At 34.4% G+C, this 19,117-nt stretch overlaps 1 protein-coding gene across 4 annotated transcripts in view; it reads right to left on the bottom strand.

Moving 5' to 3' along the window:
* PTPRD (protein tyrosine phosphatase receptor type D) overlaps positions 1-19,117 on the bottom strand; it is a 2,315,363-nt gene that overhangs the window by 1,703,072 nt on the left and 593,174 nt on the right. For all 4 annotated transcript variants that reach the window (XM_059143037.1, XM_059143036.1, XM_059143035.1 and 1 more), the window contains one exon: positions 3,528-3,599. The gene's annotated coding sequence lies outside the window, so the exon portion shown is untranslated. The remainder of the gene's footprint in view (positions 1-3,527; positions 3,600-19,117) is intronic.

Below are 19,117 nucleotides of genomic sequence, written 5' to 3'. Positions count from 1 at the left end.
ATAGAAATGGGAAAGAAAAAGGTAAATTTGTGGGAAAATATTGTAAGTTCAGTTTTAATGTATTAGAACTTGAGAAGTTACTGTGCTATCAAATAGATATGCTGATAAGATTTTCAACAATGAGATCTTAAGAGGACATATTGATTTGTGTGTCACTAGATATAAATAATCTCAAGCTACAAGAGTAGATGATTTCAAGCATGAAGACTGTGGACTGTAAAGAGGGAAACAAAATAACTTATTGAGTGAATATTAACTCTTGAAAGGCATATCTGGGAAAAGGGAGGACTTACAGCAAAGAAAAGGGTTAATGAGAACCTGTAGATGGGTAAGGAAGAAAGGGAGTTGCCATAAGAAGTCTACCCAAATAGAGAAATTCCAATTAAGAAACTCTTGAAAGTTTGAGAAGTGGGTTCCTATGTCATAAACACTGCATCTGGTTTATGCAGAGACAAATCCCCGCCTTGTTAAGATCCACACCTCACCTCTTCTTGACACTTGGATTCTATGATTCGTGACTTTTTTACCCACAATTTTAAGTACAAAGTTGTTTAAAACTTCACCTGTGTTCTGGGAAAGTAGCAAATTAACTTTCTCTTTTTTCCCACTTTTCTCTCAACATCTAACAACTCAGACGCCTTTATGAAGTGGTTGACTGCTCGCTCAGAACACAGAACAAAAAAAATTCAGTCCAAAACAAAACCGCAAAACTGGGGACGCCTGGGTGGCTCAGTCGTTAATCATCTGCCTTCAGTTTAGGTCATGATCTCAGGGTCCTGAGATGGAGCCCCACATGGGCTCTCTGCACAGCAGGAAGCCTGCTTCTCTCCCTCCCATTCCTCTGGCTTGTGTTCCCTTCTCACTGTCTGTCTCTCTCTGTCAACTAAATAAATAAAATCTTTTTTTTTTTAAAAAGAAAGAAAGAAAGAAAACACCAAAACTGATTGCTGTGCTTTGTTTAATTTTCTTTATATCAGGTCATAAAGAGATACTAGAGCACAAGGATAGAGAGCCTAATGCCAGGTAACAGTGAGCTGTTTTTGTGTTTTAGATAAGCTAGATTACATGTACTATGATTGTTGGGGTAAAATTTGATCCCCCAAATATCCTTGAATTTAAAGGAGTTGTCTATCAAGTGGGAATCCTGTGAAGGAAGCAACAATTAATAAATCATTAGGGATTTACTGAGTTGTGGCAGGCAAGCCTCATTTTATTTCTTATTTTTTATGAGAGTTCACTAAACCAGTACATTAAAGGAATGATGTAGATACATTACATCTATATTTTAGCATGGCATTTGACATGAGATTTTCAAACATAAGAGGTAGAGAATTGGTTCCTGGATAATAGAACATTTAAATGGATTCCTTAACTGGTTCAGCAGTGTTAGGCTTTTAAATTAGAACAGGGCTCAAATAAATGAAATCAACACTTATGAAGGCTTTTATATTAAAGAGTTAATGAAAACTAGCTAGTCTGGTAAATCCTGAATCTGTCATTGAATATCTCACCACTTCCCTGCCTGGCTTCAGATTTGAATGGAGGCTTGACTCCAGTTAAATATGAGCTCCTATGGTAAGAAATGGGGGGGGGAGCACTTGATTTATTCTCAACAATCAAAGGAAGTTACCTGGTATATTGCAAAAAACAACTCCTATGGGGTTTTTGGTTCACACATGCAGAAACAATATGGGTTAAATGATTTTCACTCTAACCATTTAATTTCCCCCTCATATCTTCATAATATATCTGGCTGCTCAACACTAAGGACTCTATAGAGAGAAAGAAAAAAAAGTGGCAAGCATATGCTTGACTAAAGAATTCTATCATACAGTGACAATAATGGTGTGACTCTATTTCTCGCAAGATATCAACTGGACAAGGTATCTTTGGAGGTATTCCGTATGACATGAGGTATCCTTTCTTCCTATTTATTTGGCTCTTTGATTCTCTGTAATAGCCCCTCTGAATTATTTCATTCCTTGACCTTTCCAGAAGAGAAATATTTAGATAAGATCATTGGCTATAACTCTATGCCACTTCAAACCCTTGATCCAGACAATCCTATCTACAGCATCCCCATGCATACACACATTTGTGTCCATAAATGTATAAACACACTCACCGACTTGCAGTATACACAATTTCTATCCAATCTAATGCTTAAAATGAGGTTGGTTAGAGCCTTTGAGTACCCAGTACAGCTTCTGAGAGTATTTGGAAATAGAAGAAAGCAGAGGATTTCTAGAACAAGGGTTCCCAAAGCTCCACTAGAATATATTTAAAGACCATATACACAGAGAGTATATATACATTTTCACCTATTTTAAAATTTCTTTTGTGAGCATTTCATATTTTTATTATTATTTGACGATCTAATAATGATAGTGATGAATGAATGTAATTTATAAATAATGTCCATATACCATAGTATATATTTAACATTTTTAACTAATGGACTTAACTTGATCTTGATCAAAAATTTGAAGATCATAGCTTCAAAGCATGTGAGGCCATGAGAAATACTTTAAAAACTGTAGGTTAGAAAAATTGGAAAATTTCAAAGTAATTAATTGTGACCTAAATATAACACATAAATACAAATCTAAGGATAACATATAAAATATAATACGATATTTTAAGGCATGAATGTGTGTGTTTAAGACAGAGAAAGAAAAAGCTTAACTGGTTAGTTGAGGGAAGAGTTGTTCAAAAACATGAAACCAGGATACATTAATGTCACTTATATAGAGTAAAATAATAATAAATTGAAACCAAAAAAGCATGTATTTGGTTTTATGGAATAAACTACATAAGAATTATTTAAATTTAAAATTGAATTTCAACCTCCAAAATAAATATTCTGTATTATGAAAATTGACAGAGTTTATTAACCTTTTAAATTTTGTTTAGAATTTATCTTTTACTTGACTGCAGGCTCAGACTTATTCATGGATGCTCATTCAACTAACGTTTATAAGCCATGGTGTCAATTAATAAAATGTCTTTTTAAAAATTATCTATAGGGGCACCCGAGTGGCTCAGTCAGTTAATCATCTGTCTTTGGCTCAGGTTATGATCTCTAGTCCTGGAATCCAGCCTGGTGCTGGGATTGCTGATCAGTGGGGAATCTGTTTCTCCTTCTACCTCTGCCCCTCCCCCCACCTCCCTCTAGCTTGTACTTGTTCAGACTCTCTCTCTTCTTCTTGAAGAAAGAAATTTAACATTTAAGAAAATAAAACATAAATAAAAATTATCTCTATGTAATACCACCACCATTTCAGAATTTCAAAAAAGACTACTAGTTTGCATTCTCCACATAGTTTCAATTTTACAACAATAGTTTTTGGTAGTACTCCTATTAGTAGATTAATTAAAACAAAACAAAATCCTGATGTTACAAATTTTCTTTGAAAAAAAGTCTTTCTCTACTTAGCTAAGCAATGATGTTAACTTGTCTTTAATCTTCCTTGTTTTGTATTACAATCAAGCCTTTCAAAAGAGCAATTAGAATGAGTGAGACTTACCAATATATAGCCTTTCTCTACAAAATGATTAATGGCTGGAGGATGAAAAGTGTCAAACCCCTCGGGATTTCCCTGAAAGAAAAAAATAAAGGGAGAAACACATTTTGAATTCACATTTTTTGGTAGCTGTTTGATGCTGATGACATAAATCTAAGTCACCTGATGAGGAAAAAAAGGAACATAATAAGAGACCCCTTAAAGATTAATGAAACTGACGAGTTAATGCTAAGAAATAATACCATCAGAAAGGTTTCCTTGATATAAAATATTATGACCCATTACATTTAAAGAATGAATATAATTTTAAAATTTTTCTTTGATATAAAAATTTATGCTATAGGTTGTTAACTTGATTAGCCAAAATTCCATTTTCTTTCTTTAAATGCATTTTACTTTATTTTTTTTTTTTAAGATTTATTTATTTATTTATGTGACAGACAGAGATCCACAAGCAGGCAGAGAGGCAGGCAGAGAGAGAGAGAGGAGGAAGCAGGCTCCCTGCAGAGCAGAGAGCCCGATGTGGGGTTCGATCCCAGGACCCTGAGATCATGACCTGAGCCGAAGGCAGAGGCTTAACCCACTGAGCCACCCAGGCGCCCCTGCATTTTACTTTATTAAAACCTTTTTTTATATGATCTCTAAATCTGTTTTTTTCTTGTGTTGCATAAGAAAATGAACCACTTACAATTTTCTTTTAATTCAGATATGTTTTCTCATAGATTCAGAAAACACCATCTATCAAATTATGTTTATTAGCTACAGAACTCTTGACTGTTGTACTCTAGAACAGTTAACAGCTTTCAAATTAATAGCACGGCACTAAACATAAAATATTTGAGGCCATAACTATAATAAACAGTGTGTATCAAAAACCTTTAATATATCAGGATAGAAAATATGCAAGTCAATAGTTGACTATTGACCCAGAGAAGTGAAGCTCAAAGAAAAGTCAGATATAATTCAATGTTTCAGTTAAAGTTACACATTTAGCAACATAAATTGAACTGGTTAACAAAGGTCAGGTAGTTCCATCAACTGCTTAATGATTACTGGACCATTTGCTCCTGAGGTCCAAAGAAAAATAAGCAAAATTTCTACCATTTACTGACCACAAAGAATTGGACAATTAAGGATCATCATGACTTCTCACATCTAATCCAAATGCTCCCTTCTATACACATACAAGCTTTTTGCATTTCCTTCTTCTTAGAATGTCCCCCTTACTACCTATTCAAATATTATTAATTCTTTCTAAACCAAACTCTAAACTAAGCTAATTTCTTTTGCATTCAGAAGCTCATTTTAATATTAATACATACTGTATCATATGTTTTCCACATATGTGTCTTCTTTGCTCAACTAAATGTTTAGTTCATAAGAACAGAAATCATGCTCTATACTTCTGTGTGTATTCAGAAAGTCAGAATCTAGTAGAATTCTAACTGCTTAGTAGGAAAAACATGTATCTGTTTTGATTATTTACTTAATTGATGAGGCTTGATACAATATCACTGAAATGATTACTGTCAAAAATTCCATTGAGTGACCAAGAAATGACTTTTTTTTTTAAAGATTTTATTTATTTATTTGACAGAGAGAAATCACAAGTAGATGGAGAGGCAGGCAGAGAGAGAGGGAAGCAGGCTCCCTGCTGAGCAGAGAGCCCGATGCTGGACTCGATCCCAGGACCCTGAGATCATGACCTGAGCTGAAGGCAGCGGCTTAACCCACTGAGCCACCCAGGCGCCCAAGAAATGACTTGATTTTGAAGGGGAGGAACTGCCAGTCTGTCTTATTTGACAAACAGTTCTTGTTTAGGACTAAAGAAAACCATATCACAACTATTTTATTTCTGACATGCCTTTAATGGATAATGTTAAATTCTTACAAGGTAATGCCTATAACCTTTGGCTAAACTTGCAAAATAACATTGAGTAGTAATTATGTGCTAGATGGTATATATATATATATATGTGTGTGTGTGTGTGTGTGTGTGTATACATAGATATAAATATAGATATAATGTTGATCATTTCTTTTTATAATTAAATGCAAACTAAACTACTGTTAATTTCTTTTCTTTTCAGATGAGGAACCTGAAACAGAAATATTTTGAGTTATTTCCCCAACATCTACTAATCATAAAAGGTAAAGATGGGATTTAAATGCAGGCAGTCTGTCTCAAAGCCTTTTATTCTAACTCCAATAATATGCTACCTGTGTTTACAAATCACATATGTTAGATAAAGGGGAGGAAAATTTTAGAAGAAAGGAATAAGAAAGATAGTTTATATATTGTCAAAATGTGAAACTGACATTTTTTAAAAAGCCAGCAACAATTCCTAAACAATTCAACTCTTCACACTCCTAACCCAATGTATCCCAGGCAGAATTAGAATCAATGTTTTCATGTAAATGAGCCGAATGGTTATAAAACTTTTATGTAGATATAGGAATATATTTCAAAGTTTAGAAAAAATGAACTTTCTTAGATATTTCATGGGTACTCAACATTATCAAACATCTTTTATGTTAGAATTTAAATTGTGCAATTTAATTTTAAGTAAGATTTAAAATAGCTTTTAATTTGATCTGTATTTTTACTGCTCTGTTCTTGAACATCTTAAGCATTTTTATATTACCATTAACAAATACATCATGTGTAAGAACTGAGTATAATTTTGAACTTTTAGTGGTACAAAGGTCACATTTCCCTAAAGGAGCCCTTTTCCCTAAAGTATGCACATTTCATAGAATAAAGCAATATTTAATAATAGTGGTGTTCAAAATTATGCATGAGGATACTCTTACCCTTTCTTTTTAGAAGCTTATTCATACGTTAATATGTCTTATAAAAAAAAGATTGTTCTGGGATTTATAGTATGCAGTTAACTTTGAGGTAGATATCTTGGACAGAATCCCCCCTGTTTAAAGGTTAGGAAAAATGCATCTCAAGCATGTTGAATCACTGCCCAATGTTAGTCAAGTTATTCCTAGAAGAGTTTGGGTTTTTCCTCTGTTCTTTGAAACTGGGTTTCATGTTGTTCCTTTTTTGTTGTGTTTCTTTGTGCTGTATTGTTATCATTCTCTAATACTTCATATTTTGCTTTTAGTTTTTACAGAAAAATTGAATAACAGACTCACACACACACACACACACACAAGATCAAGTATGTTATTTAAAAATATGCAATTTGTGTTTAAACCATGATTTACACAAGATCTGCCATTATAAATTTAGAAGATCATTAACCATTCCTCATATGAACTAATCATTTTAAAAAGTTCCATGAATATCAATGTTACAAATTCAATCCTATTCCATGGTCACTAATTTTAAATCTTAGAACTCTAATGCTGACTTTAAAATATGGTGTAGACAGGACTGCCTGGGTGGCTCAGTCAGTAAAGCAGCCAACTCTTGGTTTCAGCTCAGATCAGGATCTCAGGGTTGGGAGATGGAGCCCCGTGTAAGGATCCATGCACAGTGGGAAGTCTGCTTGGAATTCTCTTACTTCTCTATCCCTCTTCTGCCTCTCTCTCAAATAAAAATAAAAATGTTTTTTAAAATGTTATAAACATTGATGTTATAAACATCAATAACAAGAGAACCATAATATGGTGAAAGGTGAAAATTTATAAAGTATGCCTTCTCTATCATGAAATAAATTATAGAAAAGAGGGAATGTCTGAGGGTTATAAAGGTATACAATAATAGGAAAATATTTAAAAAATATGTACTTCCTTTGAAAGTTCTTCAGTGTTTAGTAATAATTCTGTGAACATATTAAAGATAATAAAATATATGTGTAATGAAAAGATAAATATAATATAATGCTTCTGTAACAGATTGTAAAATATAATCATGAAGGCAATTGGCCACAATTCAGATAAAACTAAAACTAACTCTATACCTCATTGAAATTCTTTCTTATAATTATTTCATATTATTCAACCTCTACTTTTTCCTCTAGATCATTTCTTCAGCATAACTATTAGTTCCTGCCTCTGACTCTTCCCCAAGTCTCCTTCAGTCTCCTCCCTCTTCCTCCTTCCCTTTCTGAGTTGGCCTCAGTTAGACATCTTCATATACCCTCTAACCAAAACCCTTATCACCACAGCCTTCCTGCATTCTCACTCTTTCTAATTGAAAATTCTAAACTAACTCAACAGTTCTTTTCCTCCATTCTAGACCTTCTTTTTCCCAACCCTGACAATCTGAATTCCTTATTAATGAAATTCCTAAGTAATGACTTCTATATTAATAATAAAAACCCACTTTGTCTGAAACGTTGGGTTGGAAAAGTATTAGTAAATAAATAGCAGTAAAATGACATGCTTCTTTCTGATGATTAACTAGAGTATTGCCAAAGAATCAGAAAGCCTACATCCTCATTTGTCTGTATTTAAAAGGTAGGAGGAGCAGGGCGCCTGGGTGGTTCAGTAGGTTAAGCCTCTGCCTTTGGCTCGGATCATGATCTCAGGGTTCTGGGATCGAGCCCCACATCAGGCTCTCTGCTCAGTGGGGAGCTTGCTTCTCCCTCTCTCTCCGTCTGCCTCTCTGCCTGCTTGTGATCTCTCGCTCTCTGTCAACTAAATAAATAAAATCTTAAAAAAAAAAAAAGAAAGAAAAGAAAAGAAGGTAGGAGGAGGGACACCTGGGTGGTTCAGTTGGCTTAGGACCTGCCTCTGGTTTAGGTCATGATCCCAGGGTCCTGAGATCAAGCTCTACATGGGGCTCCCTGCAGCTCCCCTGCTGTGCTCTCTCTCTGTCAAACAAATATGTCAAATCTTTTTGAAAATAAAATAATAAAAAAAAAAAAAACGCTGAAATGATCAATGGTAAAACATTCCATCCCACAACTTAGATGGAAATCATCTCCTCTTACCTTTTATTTGTCTGTTTGTTTATTTGTTTTTAAGATTTTATTTATTTAGTTGACAGACAGAGATCACAAGTAGGCAGAAAGGAAAGCGGAGAGAGAGGCGGAAGCAGGCTCCCCGCTGAGCAGAGAGCCCAATTCGGGGCTCGATGTCAGGACCCTGAGATCATGACCTGAGCCGAAGGCAGAGACTTAAGCCACTGAGCCACCCAGGTGCCTCTGTTTGTTTGTTTTTTAAGATTTATTTATTTATTTGAGAAAGAGAGCAAGCGCAGTTGGGAGGGGGAGGGGAAGAGGGAGGGAGAAACTCATACAGACTTCCTGCTGAGCACAGAGCCCAACTCAGGACTCAATCTCATGACCCACAGATCACTACCCAAGCTGAAACCAAGAGTTGAACACTTAACAAAAGACTGTGCCATCTAGTTACCCACCCCTTTTTTAAAGATTTATTTACTTATTTGCAAGAGAGAGTGATGTCTTCAGATTCTTGATAGCATGCAGGTCTAAAATAAGCTATAGTGTTGATATTCATCACTGGCAGCTGACAACACACCCACTGCCACCCACATTGCAGATCTTCCAAATAATATCCAGAAATAGATATTTCAAATCATACTAATTTACTAATTCCCCTGTTAAGAGCCAGGGCAGGTTAGAGCCAACAGCATGTACACATTAGTGACATCTCTGGTTTTTTTTTTTCTTTCTTTCTTTTTTTTTAAGATTTTATTTATTTATTTCACAGACAGAGATTACACGTAGGCAGAGAGGCAGGCAGAGAGAGAGAGGAGGAAGCAGGCTCCCTGCTGAGCAGAGAGCCCGATGCGGGGCTCCATCTCAGGACCCTGGGATCATGACCTGAGTTAAAGGCAGAGGCTTTAACCCACTGAGCCATCCAGGCGCCCTACATCTCTGTTTTCTAAGACAAATCTGCATCCATTTCCTTGACATGTGAGACTCACAAATGGTAGCTTACTGTCAACTAGATTGTGACCACAGTGTTACTACCATGCTTAATTCACTGATGTTTCTGACTGATAAGTGTGGCTAACAATTCTAAGGTTCATTTCCTGTTGAACACCAGTGTTATCACCATTTAAGCATCAAAGAAGATGATATCCCACCATCAAATGTGAGTTAACCATATAGATATTGAATAGCGACAGACGATACTTAATATATGTTTAAGAAATGTAACCAGGATTCCATGAATGGCACAAATATTTTTTTGAAATAGGAAATTGATGCATTCACTTTATATTTAGTGGATCTTTTAATTAAGACTAGTTTCCCATGAGAACAGACAATAACATTTGAAAGAACAATGATCTTTGTGCTGGAAAGTGTGCCAATTATCTTTGTGTAGGGGCACCTGGGTGGCTCAGTTTGTTAAGTCTCTGCCTTTGGCCTAGGTCACAGGGTCCTGGAATTGAACCCTACATCAGGCTTTCTCCTTGTCAGGGAGCCTGCCTCCCACTTTCTCTGCCTACTTGTGATCTCTCTCTCTGTCTAATAAATAAATAAATCTTAAAAAAAAAAAAAAAGATTTTGTTTAAAAAAATTGTATTTTGTTAAACTGTAACTGTAATATCTACAAAATAATTACACAGAAAAGAACTCTAAAGACAGCTCCAATATTTTAAAAGAAAAAGAAAGCAATCAAATGAGATACTTGTAAGCTTCATATTCTATACAGCTATAACTTTTCTCCATTCTTCTCTTCTCAGTCATGCCCTGTCAAGAAAATTGGTTTACCTTTACTAATTCTACTTCCAAATGTTCTCTTCATACGTTAAAGATTTCCTTAGAGATTCCTGGATTCCTGGCACCTACTACTACATCTGGAGTGGACAATTCTAATACAGATTTAACTTTCAGTTCTTTTACCTGGGTCATTTAGCATTTGGTTCTGCCTACTACTGTTAGTAGTCCATTACCATCTTAATACTTCTCTCCTGACTTCTATGACATTGTTTTCCCCCCAGTTTTCTTCCTATCACTCTGATTATTCCTCCTTAATATGTGCTACATCAGATATTTCCTCAAAAATATTTCATCTTTGATACTTTGCCTTTCTTAATCTATACCATCTCTTATAATGACTTCATACAAAGCCATGTTTCAAATATAGCCTATTACTGATAAATCCAAATGTATAGCCACCAAAGATGTGTATCAAAATTACTATCAGACATCTATACACAGATGTGCCAAAAGCATTCCCAATTCAACGTGTGAAAATCTTAATCACTTTTATACCATTCTTCTGCTCCTGCATTCTCTGTCTCAGTGAACAATAACAATAGGTAACATTTGTTCTATGGCTGACACTAGTAATATCTTATTTAAGCACTCTACAAATGTAAAAGAAAGATATTAATATCACCATTTTGAAAATTAAACTGATACACAAAGAAACAAAGTTACTTACATCAATTCATGCAACTGATAAATACTGGAGCTGGAATCTGAACAGACTGTCTACACACTTAACCATTACACCCTGAAAGATATATGCTCATTTGCACAAGTCAGACCAAAAAACAACTGAGATTTTACTTTCATTCATTAGTCTTCTCTCAGTTTACTGACTATGGGTAAAAAAATAAAATAAAATAAAATAAAATAAAATAAAATAAAAAATATTTATTGTACCTATTTCTTCCTCAACATTTCTATCACTCTGATTTTAGTTGAGATCTTCACTTCTCATCTGGGTAATTTTAATAATTATGGCTTTTCATATCAGTCCTTACACTAACAATAAACTTTAATCTCTGGCCTTGATTCCCAACACTTTGCTCTATTGTTGTTTAATATCAGTCTAGTAACTGGGAAAGAAAGAAAGAGAAAGAAAGAAAGAAAGAAAACTGAAAAAAGATGACCCAAATACCACTGTGATATCCAATAATCAAAAGACATATGTGTAGATTTGATGGGCACAAACCATTCCCAATTCCATAGGTCAGTTTCCTATGATAAGGGATACAATTTCTAATCATCAGAAATAGGGTTAATTATATAAAAAAGGAAAATCTATAAAAATTGTGAATAAAAAAAATCACCCCTCTATTTGTACTTTGGCAATTTAAAGTTCTCATTTGCATCAACATAAAATAAATACAAAGACTGATTTTTCTCTCACGTAAAGTCCAAGATGATCAATTTGTCCATGTCCCCATGGCTAATTATTTTCATGGTATGGCAAATTAAACCTATAAGATAGAAGCGTCCATATGAGTTTTGACTACCAAAATGTAAAATTTGCAAGTCTCTAGCATCTGTTTATGTTTATACAGAAAAGAAATAGAAAAATCGAGAAGAATTTTCTGGGAAGCTAGATTATGCTCATGAATTCAGGAACATATTATTTCAATTTCCATCTAAAATAACTTTTCCTCATATTAAAAAATACATGAACTAAACCCCTTAATTAAAATGTCATTTCTATCTGTGTTCTAAGAAATTCACTAAATTTCTATGGCTCTCAGTTTTCTTATCTGGGGAAAAAATAAAGTGTCGGGTAGGGAGCATTTTATTTTATTAATTTTAAGATCTTTCTCTGCTCAGCATTCCATTTGGGTTGATTTTTCAAACTGGGTAAAATTGCTTTTATATCATCATGTGAATTAATGCAGAGAACAGAATCTAAACAATTGACAAAACAATATTATATCTGGAGAACAAAGTATTTAAAATATGAACTTGATAATTTGAATTATTTTAATTTTGAAAGAAAAGAAATCCAGAAGTTTTAATGTTATTCTCCTAAATTACCCTTTAGTTAAAATGTATGGATTCAGAATCACAAAATTGTACACATTGTTTTCAAGAATGAATGGCTTTGTTTCAAAGTGAAGATATATTTATAATAGAAAAAGTGAAAGACAGAAACAACCTCAGTGTGTGGTAAAACCCTATTCGGAAAAATAAGCTCAAAATAGAAAAAGAAGTGAGATGAACAAGCATTTTTGTTTCAAAGGATCAATAACAATGAATGTACTGATGGAAAGTTTCTAACCAGAGAGCTCAAAAGTACTCCTATTTTGATGCAAGTCTGAAGCCATTGAATTAAGAGCACTCACACATTTTTTGTTTGTTTGCTTGTTTGTTTGTTTTGCATGCTGAATGTAGCTTTGAAAAAATAGCCATCCAGCACTTAACAATTGGTCAAAACATGTAAGGTACATCTAATAGGGAGTCCTAAAAGCACATGTGCTTTCTACCAAAGCACACACTGAGAATTCCAATCAAACAGGCAGCCAAGTCATTACAACTTAATTGCCAACACCCTGAATGTGGGATGCAATCACTGCTGACCACCCGCCCTTGTTTTCCCCAAATAAAAATTACTGATCCTTTCATTTTAGCAGACTGCCTAGGCTGTTGGGAAATCCAGCAGCAGGTTCTTTATCAACCAGAGGTACAAATTGGTTTTTTCTGGCTTATTTATGGGGCTGATACAGTTAACTTCTTTCAGAATCAGTGGCAAAGATGGCTTAAACATTTTCTTCCCTAGGGAAGAAAGATTCTGTCAAAATGAAATTAAAAACAAAATAAGATCATGAAAAAAAATGAGGGAAATAATTTAACAAAAAGGTATTAAATGCAAAATTAAATTGAGCACTGAAAAACCTTACTGTTAAAGGCATTTAAACAAATTGAAATGTACTCTTCCATCTCAGTTTCACACAAAGTGCAATATAGACTATTTTAAAATTAGATAATCTGCTTAAAAGCTATTACTGTAAACTCCACCTTCTTGCTAACCAAATTTACTGTAATGTGGGTGAGATTGTTTTTCTTTTACAATTTCTATCTGTTGTTTTGAAGAGAGTGATAAATATAAAAATGTTTTTCACTTTGTTAAATGCATTTTATGTTTTTTAAAATAAGAATGCAAAATATATAGTACTTCCATAAAAATGCATGCTTTCTTTTATATATATATATATATATATATTTAAACAAATTTCAAAAACACATTATGCTACTATTGAAAGAAAGTGACTTTTAAAGTAACTGTTGAAACAATATTTTATTTTTTTCATGCCCACACACCAAAAATTGTGGATTGAGAAATATATGGTTATATCCTGAGACAGTTTGACATTATGTGAAAGAAGGAGACAATCATTGAACAGTTTAAATTTTAACTTTGTACTGGAAATAGAACAAGAATATGAAAATCAATGATTTTGAATTCTAGGAAAGTCAGTCTTCTTTTTTTTTCGAAGTTTTTATTTTAATTCCAGTTAGTTAACATACAGTTTTATACTAATTTCAAGTATACAATATAGTGATTCAACAATCCCATACATCACTTGGCACTCATCATAAGTGCCCCCCTTAATCCCCATTAGGTATTTAACCCATCCCACTCCCACCTCCACTCTGGTAACCATTAGTTTGTTTTCTATAATTAAGAGTCTGTTTCTTGATTTTACTTTTTCTCTCTTTCTTCCTTTCTGTTTTGTTCATCAAATTCTACATGTGAGTGAAATCATATAGTATGTGTCTCTCTCTGATTTATTTTGCTTAGCCTTACACTCATTAGCTCCATACATGTTGTTGCAAATGGCAACATCTCATGGCTGAATAATATTCCATATTGGATGGAGACTTGTGCTTCTTCCATTTCTTGGCTATTGTGAATATTGTGCAGCTATAAACATAACAGGGCATGTGTCCCTTTGAATTGGTGTTCTGTATTCCTTTGTATTCTTTGGGTAAAAACCTAGCAGTGTGATTGCTGAATCATAGGGTAGTCCTATTTTTAACTTTCTGAGGAGACTCCATACTGTTTTCCACAGTTTCCATTCCACCAGCTTCCATTCCCACCAACAGTGTGAGAGGGTTCCTCTTTCCCCACATCTTCATCAACACCTGTCATTTCTTGTATTGTTAAAATCAAAATGTTGATCTTAACCATTCTTAAAGGTGTGAGGTGATAACTAAGTGTAGTTTTGACTTGCATTTGCCTCATGTAAATGATGATGAACACCCCCTCATGGGTCTGTTGGCCATCCATTCAGGTGTTTTCTTTGGAGAAATGTCTGTTTATGTCTTCTGCCCGGATTTAATCAGTTTATGTGGTTTGGGGGTGGAGGTATTGAGTTGTATCACTTCTTTATATATTTTTTGGGGGGGATACTAACCCTTAATCAGATATGTCATTAATAAATATATTCTCTCATTCAGTAAGTTTCATTTGATTTTTGTGGTGCAGAAGCTTTTTCTTTTGATGTAGTCCCAGTAGTCCATTTTTTGCTTTTGCTTCCCTTGCCTTGAAAGACATATCTAGAAAAAAGTTGCTATGGCTGATGTCAAAGAAGTTATTGCCTGTGTTTTTGTCTAAGACTTTAATGGTTTCCGGTCTGACATTTAAATCTTTAATCCATTATGAATTTATTTTGTGCATGGCATAAGAAATAGTAAGTGGCCCAGTTTTATTTTTTTGCATGTTGCTGTCCAATTTTCTGAACATTTGTTGAAGAGACCATTTTTTGCCATTGGATATTCTTTCCTGCTTGGTTGAAGATGAATTGGCCATATAGTTGTGGGTTTATTTCTGGTTTTTCTATTATGTTCTGTTGACCTATGTGCTTAAATTTGTGCAATACCATACTGTTTTAACTATTATAGCTTTGTAGTATAACTTGAAATCCAGAATTGTGTTGCCTCCAGTTTTGCTTTTTTTTTTTTTGCTTTGACTATCCAAGGTCTTTTGTGGTTCCATAGAAATTTTAGAATTGTTTGTTCTAACTCTTTGAAAAATGTTATTGGTATTTTGATGCAGATTGCATTTAGTATGTAGATTGCTCTGGATTTAGATATTTTAACAGTATTTGTTCTTCCAATCCCTGAGCATGGAATATCTTCCTATTTCTTTGGTCATCTTCAATTTTTTTTCATCAGTGTTTTATAGTTTTCAAAATGCAGGTTTTTCTCCTCTTTAGTTAGGTTTATTCCTAGGCATCTTATTATTGTTGGTGCAATTGTAAATGGGATTGTTTTCTTAATTTTCTTTTTCCACTGTTTCATTATTGGTGTAGAGAAATGCAAAGATTTCAGTACATTGATTTTGTGTCCTGCAAATTTACTGAATTTATTCTCCAGTTTTAGCAGCATTTACATGAAGTCTTTTGCGTTCTCTATATGTAGTACCATGTCATTTGCAAACTTGTGAAAGTTTTACTGCTTTTTTACTGATATGGATATCTTTTATTTCTTTTTGTCATCTGATCGCTGTAGCTATCCAGTATTAGCTATTCAGGCTACTCTATGTTGAATAAAAGTGGTGATAATGGACATCCTTGTCTTGTTCCTGACTTTAGGAGAATAGTTCTTAGTTTTTCTCCATTGAAGATGATGTTAGCTGTGGGATTTTTATCTATGGCCTCTATTATGTTGAGATATGTTCCCTCTAACTCTGCTTTGGTAAGGGATTTATCATGAATGGGTATTGTACTTTGTCAAATGCTTTTTCTGCATCTATTGAAATGGCCATAGATTCTTATCTTTCTCTTATGAAGTGATGTATCATGTTCATTGCTTTGTGGATATAAAATTACTCTTACAACCCAGGAATAAATCGCACTTAATCATGGTGAATGATTTTTTTAATGTATTGTTGAATTCATTTTGCCAGTATTAAGGATTTTTGCATCTATGTTCATAAGGGATATTGGCCTGTATTTCTCTTCTTTAGTGGTATCTTTATCCAGTTTTGATATCAGGATAATGTTGGCCTTCATAGAATGAATTAAGTTTCCTTCCTTTTCTACTTTTTGGAATAGTTTGAGAAGGGTAGGTATTAACTCTTCTTTACAGATTTGGTAGAATTCCTATGGGAAGATATCTGGTCCTGGACTCTTGTTTTGGGAGTTTTCTTAATGACTGATTCAGTTTTTTTACTGGTTATGGATCTGTTCAAATTTCCTATTTCCTATTTCTTCCTTTTTCAGTTTTGGTAGCCCATATATTTCTAGGAATTAATCCATTTCTTCTTGGCTGTCCAATTTGTTAGCATACAATTTTTCACAATATCCTGTTATAACTGTTTTTATTTCTGTAGTGTTGATTGTTATTTTTTCAATTCTTATTTGTGATTTTATTTATATTAGTTCTTTCCTTTTTTCCCCCTTTTTTGATATCTCTGGTGAGAGATTTATCAATTTTGTTGATCTTTTTATTTTTTTCAAATCACCAGCTCCTGGTTTCATTAATGTGTTCTGTTTTCTTTTTTTCTTTTTTTTTTTTGTGGTTTCTATATTATTTATTTCTGCTCTAATCTTTATTATTTTCTTCCTTCTGCTGGTTTTAGGTTTTGTTTATTGTTCTTTTTCTGGTTCCTTTAGTTGTAAGGTTAGGTTATGATTTTTTTCTTCTTGAAGGAAGCCTGTACTGCTATACAGTTCCCTCTTAGAACCACTTTTGCTTCATCCAAAAGATTTTGGACCATTATGTTTTCATTTTCATTTGTTTCCATGTACCTTTTTAATTTCTTGTTTTATTTCTTGGTTGACCCATTCATTGCTTAGTAGCATGTTGTTTAACTTCTGGATACTTATGGTCTTTCCAGATTTTTTTCTTGTAGTTAACTTCTAGTTTTATAGTTGTGGTCAGAAAAGACGCATGTTATGACTTCAATCTTCTTGAATTTGTTGATGTTTCTTTTATTGGCTAATATGTGATTTATTCTGGAGAATGTTCCATGTGCACTTGAAAAAAGTGTATCCTGCTGTTAAAGGATGGAATGTTCTGAATATGTATGTTGTATCCATCTGTTCTAAGATGCCAATCACAATAATTGTTTCCTTGTTAATGCCCTGTTTAGATGATCTGTCCATTGATGTAAGTGGGGTGTTAAAGTTCCCTACTATCATTGTATTATTATCACTTAGTTACTTTATGTTTGTTAGTAACTGTTTTATGTATTTGGGTGCTCCTAGTTTGGGTCCATAAACACTTGCAATTGCTATATCTTCTTGTTGGATTGTCCCCTTTATTGTTAAATAATGTCCTCCTGAATATAGTCTTTGTTTTAAAGTCCATTTTGTCCAATATATGTATTGCTACTCTGGCTTTTTTTGGCATGATAGATGTTTCTCCATCCCCACACTTTCAATTTGTATATGTCTTTAGGTCTAAAATGAATCTCTTACACACAGCATACAGATGGTTCTTGTTTCCTTATCCATTCTGTTACCCTATGTCTTTTGATTGGAGCATTTAGTCCATTTACATTCAAGGTAGTTACTAATAGATATGCATTTATCGCCATTTTATTATTTATTTGTTTTATAGTTATTTCTGAGGATTTTCTCTAGTCTTTATTATCTTTCATGTTTTGCTACTTTTCTTTGGTGATATATTTGGGTTATTTTTTCTTTTTTTTTTTTTTCATTATCTATTACTAGTTTTTTATAAATTTCCCATCCCCTTTTCTCTCTCATCTTCTTCTGGGACTCCTATAATACATAGGTTATTATGTTTGATATTTATTTTATTATGTTTGAGTTCCCTAAATCTATTCTCATTTTGCATAATTATTTTATCCTCTCTTTTGTCAGCTTGATTACTGTCCATTTTTCTGTCTTTGAGTTCACTAATTTATTCCTCTGTTTCTTCAAGCCTGCTGTTCCTTCCATCAAGTATATTTCACATTTCATTTCTTGAGACCTTTATCTCTACAATGTTATTCCTTATTTGTATAATTAAGGATCTCACTCATGTCTTCCACTCTTATTTCAAGTCCAGTGAGTATCTTTATGATCATTGTCTTAATTTCTCTACCAGGTTTTGTTTAGAACTCTGGATGTGGACTTGCCCTGTCCTTTCATAGGGATAAATTCCTCTGACTCTTCATTTTTTCTGTCTCTCTGTGTCTCTTTCTCTGTTAAGAAATTCAGCTATATATTCCATTCTTGAAAAAAGTGACTTCCTGAAGAGGAGGTCCTGGAGTGCCCTGCAATCCAGTGTTCTCTTTTAACCAAAATCTGGCATTTCAGGAGTGTATCCTACGTGTGTTGCTTACTGCCTGCTGTCATGTCAGTCACTTTTCCTTGCAGTCTTTCGCCCTGACTCTGCCTACTGTGGGCTATGCTTGCTCTTTGTGGACACTTAGCAGGACCCAGGCAGGCCAGCTCTGAGGATGCATGCCCACAAAGTAACTTGGGAATGGTGTGATGGTTTAGCAGAGTTTGCACTCAGCCAGCAGTCTTATGCTAGATCCCATGAAGTGCTACAGTGGCTGGGGCCTGGGGCAGCTGAGGGCTCAAGGCTTGGCATGGCTGGGCCCAGTATGCTATGGTTGCTGGGGGTGCATGGCTGGGTGCACCATGACAATTGGACACCCAACTGCTAGGCGCCATATGAGGTGGTGGCTGTGCACAGCACAGTGGCTGGGCATGATGTGTGCACTAAGAAAATTAGCCCTGAGCCCAGATCCAAGACTATTAGGCTTGGACTGGGGAGTCCTCAGGAGAACTTGTGGACATGATATACTACTACCAGGTTAAGTAGCAGTGTCTGTGTAGTGATGACTCTCATGGGTGGCTCTGTTTATGCTGAGAGGTGAAGGGAGGAAAATGGCACCCGCCAGCTCCTTTGTTTTCAAAGTCCCCCAACATGCTTCAGAATCAGTCTGAACAGATCTGTCCCCTATTTGCCCTCAGTGTTGTTTTTTTACATGCCTCTGCA

Source organism: Mustela lutreola, chromosome 12 (genome assembly GCF_030435805.1).
Source record: "Mustela lutreola isolate mMusLut2 chromosome 12, mMusLut2.pri, whole genome shotgun sequence".
In the NCBI taxonomy this organism is placed as follows: Eukaryota; Metazoa; Chordata; class Mammalia; order Carnivora; family Mustelidae; genus Mustela; species Mustela lutreola.
Note: the sequence above shows the minus strand (reverse complement) of the source record. Positions and strands in the feature narration are given on the sequence as shown.